The following is a 5,095-nucleotide window of genomic DNA, read 5'->3' as shown; positions in this document are numbered from 1 at the left end:
AAGTAAGGGCAAAGGGGGCATTCCCGGGCCAAAAGGGCTTAGGAGGCCACCTAAACATGGCTCCTCTCCTGGACCAGCCCAGGAACACCCCCGGAATGCCTCTGGGAGGATAGTGCACAGAGGTGCACCGTTCAGATGCCGGTGTGAGGCTCTGCCAGCATCCCTGGGTTGCACTGCCACGGCAGCGCTGGGAGGATGGCGTGCACGCCCCCTGCCAGCATCCGTGCCCCCCTGGGCAGCGTAAGTGGCATGGGCACTGGTACAGGGGGCCCGGATGCCAGTGCAGCCTCCTGGCCTCCTAAGGACTTTTGTCCTTTCGGCTCAGGAATGGGCTGTCCAACATTTGCCAGGAACAAAAAGTAGAACAGAAGATTTTTTTAAAAAAAACAACAGACAGGCTTAACTATCTGTGAACTCTAGGCTTCCCTTCTTGTCTCCCCTAGAAGTCCTTCCAGTCCAGGCCTCCGTTTGACCCTTAAATCAGGAACTCCTCTCATGTTCTTCAGGTTACAAGAAAAGACCAACTAGTTACTGGCTTCAGAGCTATGTCTTGTGTTGATTGCAATTTTGACATATCAACTAATTGCAGTGACATTAAAATGTAACATGGTGTAGAATTTGGAAAATTAAAACAGATGGAATAGGATGAAATCAGCCGTTTAAAATCATTACCCTGAAAATTCCACTTGTACCTTGGATTGTTTAGCTTGTAAGCTCTTCAGGGCAAAGTAAAGGGTTTCCCATGTATGTTCTTTGTTATGTGTTTACATTGATTTACAGCATTGCCATCTCACCCTCCAAGCCACTCCTGATGCATGCGCAGAGGGAACAGAAGCATGTGAAGAGTAAATAGAAATCTGAAATATATACTGTATATCTGTCATGAGCTACTTTTTGTTTGTATTGCTACTTGACTTTATTTTCCGGTTATTAATAACTACCATAAACCAAACTTGAAATAAATGGCAGCTGGATTCAGGAACATTATAGCTTCCTGGGCAGTTTAATATGATGTGTACCATCTCTAGAAATGAATAAATATTTATTACCATTAGTGTGTCAGACTGTTAGTTTAAGTAGGATGTGAAAATGGATGTAGAAATCTTGCAGCCTAATCTGTTCTCCATTCTAAGTAAGGCTTGTGTAACTGGGAAGGAACTGTGGCTCAGTGGTAGAGCATCTGCTTTGGATGCAGAAAGTCCTAGCTTCAATTGCTGGCATCTCCCATTACAAAGATCAGGGAGGAGGTGATGTGAAATACTTTCCCCTGAGAATGTGGAGATCTGCAATCAGTCAGAATAGACTTTGGTTGGACTCGATGGTAAAGCACCTGATTTGCATGCACAAGGTCCTGTGTTCAATCCCTGGCACATTTGGTTAAACAAAAGGATGTGAAAGACCTTTGCCTGGGACCCTGGAGAGCTGCTACCAGTTGGAGGAGACAAGAGTGATTTTAATAGACCATTATCATCATAATATATTCATGTGACTTGGCTTTAATTTTCATTACAGTGCCGAGCACTTAGCTTGCCATCAAAATAATTGGAAACAATTTGAAGGATGTTCTCCCCACCCCGATATTTGGAGAACTTCAGATCTTGCATACATCTCTCACTTCTCTTTCCCTCCATCTTCAAAAGCAGCCCCTGCCTGCCAGCCATCGCTGTATCTTCTAACCTGGGCACCTCAATTGCATATGCTGATTTTAAAAAAGGTTGCACATCCAGGTTCTGCAGTACTTTGACTGCAGGACAGGTATGAAAACCTGACTGGGGGGTGGGGAGAATGAATATTAATATGGTGATTTAAAATACAGGAACACAGCAAGATGGACGCAGAAGCTGTTTTCTGAGCTTTCCAAACTGTGTTTGATTTTCTTCTCTGATGAAAAGGAAGAAGAGTTGATTTTTATATGCTGACTTTCTCTACCACTTAAGGAAGAATCAAACCGGCTTACAAACACCTTCCCTTCCCCTCCCCATAACAGACACCCTGGGAGGTAGGTGGGGCTGAGAGAGCTGTGACTAGTCCAAGGTCATCCAGCTGGCTTCATGTGTAGGAGTGGGGAAACCAACCTGGTTCTCCAGATTAGCATCCACTGCTCAATGTGGAGGAGTGGTGAATCAAACCCGGTTCTCCAGTTTAGAGTACACCACTCCTAACCACTGCTCTTAACCACTGCACCATGCTGCCTTTGCCTATTTGGCAGAGACCCCCCCTTATTTATTTTTTTACACATCTTTAATTGCTGGCGTTCCTGCTCTCCCAAAACCCCACTCCACTGACACCATCCATAACCCAGAGATAATGACTCACACAGTGCAGGAGCAGTTGTGGGGTTGTGCCTAATGTTTGATGAGGAAACCTGGTTTGGTAGCAGCGGCAGTGGCTGCACCCCCCACCCCTCACTTGCTTGCCCACTCCCTCTTCTCAGCACTGGGGTTTGTTTCACAAGAAAATTCCATCTGTCAGCAGGGCACTGCCCACCTGCTCCTTGGTTGCGACCGTTTTTCCTTTTCTACACTTCACATGCTAGCCACTAAGGCTGAATGCTGCAGGCAATGCTTTAGACTTAGGGTTGCCAGCTCCAGGTTGGGAAATACCTGGTGGAGATTTTGGGGGGCAGAGCCTGAGGACGGCAGGGTTTGGGGAGGGACTTCAGTGCCATAGAGTCCAATTGCTAAAGCGGCCATTTTCTCCAGGTAAACTGATCTCTATTGGCTGGAGATCAGTTGTAACAGCAGGAGATCACCAGCTGGTACCTGGAGGTTGGCAACCCTATTTAGACTGCCTATCACACAGTGGAGTCTTTAGCATAAAGACTAGATGAATCCCTAGAGTATTGTTCTCTGGGGGTCACTGTTTGTCTCCCACTACTGATTTTCTTGAGGGCAGGAGTTTGGGGCTGGGCAAATGGGAACCCTAGCTGCTGCCCACTCGTGGGCTTTTCCAGCAGGTGTTCTTTGGTTCCTCTTCAAGCTTTAAATGGTGTTACTGACGTTGCCGTGAGATGATGCCAAAAATTGAAGAAGGGATACGGCCATTTCGAATTCTTTGGCTTTACATTTCTTTATCAGTCCCTCAAAAATCAGTCATCATGTAATATCTCCAGCTTACATATTTCATGTTTGCTAAAAATTATCCTACGTGGGAACTGGTTAAAATTCGAAATGGCCATATCCCTTCTTCAATTTTTGGCATCATCTCATGGCAACGTCAGTAACACCATTTAAAGCTTGAAGAGGAATCAAAGACTTCCTTGTGAATATAACCTAAGGACTATATCTATACTTTGAATTTTCAAGTCTGGTTTGTTCCAACTTGATTGTTGTAATATACATTGTACATAGTAGGATAGATAATTTAAGGTTGTTTGTTCAATAAGAATATAGTTGTGACTCTATGTTGTATGTTGTAGCAATTTATATAAATATTTTCACTTTGTTATATTCATTCGCTGCTGTGCTGATTTCCAAACCCTTCAGGTATACGCACAGTGGTGTCTTTTTCCTTTCAACCTCCTGGTGGTGGCTGGAGATCTGCTATTACAACTGATCTCCAGGCGATAGAAATCAGTTCCCCCGGAGACAATGGCCCCTTTGGCAATTGGACTCTATGTCATTGAAGTCCCACCCTTCTCAGGCTCCACCCCCAAAATCTCCAGGTATTTCCCAACCCAGAGCTGGCAACCCTACTAATGACTGTTTTTTTGTTGTTGTTGTTGTTTTTTAAAGAATTACATTTTTGGTATCATTTTTATTGGGGACCAGTTATCTGGGAGAATGATGGGTTTCTAAATGTTTTGAATAAATAAATATCTGGCTCTATGCTAGTATCAGGATAAGATTATTTCAAAGACAGGATAAGAATCCCTGGATAAGAATTGTGCAACAGGAATACATAGCAATGTAGATTGTGTCACCTAGGATTTAATTTCCAAAAGGAAAAAGATTCTAATAAAATGGGAATATAATTAACATTTATTTTATTTTATTTTATTATGCTATTTATAGTCTGCCTTTCTCACTGAGATTCAAGGCAGATTACAAAATGTAAATCAATACAATACACCCAGTAAACAATACAGTAAGGTTTGGATTGCAGAAATCTGAATCCAACCAGAAACCTGAAACAGCTGAAACAAAGCAGAAGCATGAACATGCCACATTGAACAATATATCAAATAAATTAACATTACATTGGGTATGCCACAATTCATAGTTAACGTGCGAGGTGATGCTTATTTTATTATAGAACTGGGCTGCTCTTGGAGGGTTTAGTTCGTGCAGCAAATTTTTTAAAAGCACTTCTTTATTTGGTTAGTATCTAATACAGGTGTATCCTGTACATTCAGTTACAAACTCCCAGGGTAGTATGTGTCATTAAAACCAATCAAGAATGAAAAAGAGTAGCATAAAATCACCAGTACAATACCATAAAATCACAAACACAATCAAAATCATAGTGGTGGGAAAATTAGTAAAGTAAGAACATTTTTGGAGAAACAAGCAAGAATGTCTCAGCACAACTGACCCTTCTTACTTCTAACTCATTTTTTTAGGGTCATCTCATTTTGGGGATACTCTCAACATGACAGGCCTGACACAGAAAAATGATTTGGGTAACAGTACCACTCCCAGTTGTGTCAAGAGCACAACTCTTAAATGGGGGGCAGATATGGGACAATTTTTTTCACAATGTAGGGGTGGGGGAGGCAACTGCAGAGGAGAAATGGCAAACAGAGCAGGATGCTTAAGCTTGACCCCCCCACTTGTGTCTTCCTCTTACAAATTTATCCTAGGCCATTGTCCTCCAGCTGGAGGAGAGGGGGACGATCCCATTTGCAGGGAAGAATTGGTAGGGAAACTCATGTTTCAGAACATGACTTTACCAAGAGAACATGGAGTTCCACCCTTAGACAGCTCCCCAGCAATACATCATGCACAAGGTCTCTTTCAACACACGTCACGATATTGCAGCAAATAGTACATGGTGACATAGTGCTCTCAAGATGCTGTCCCGTGTAGTGCGTTGCCCAGCGCTTGCTGAAGTGGCAGAAGAGTATCATGTTAATCATTTTTTTTCAAGAGGTCTT

The sequence above is a fragment of the Euleptes europaea genome, chromosome 10 (genome assembly GCF_029931775.1).
Source record: "Euleptes europaea isolate rEulEur1 chromosome 10, rEulEur1.hap1, whole genome shotgun sequence".
Taxonomy (NCBI): Eukaryota; Metazoa; Chordata; class Lepidosauria; order Squamata; family Sphaerodactylidae; genus Euleptes; species Euleptes europaea.
Note: the sequence above shows the minus strand (reverse complement) of the source record.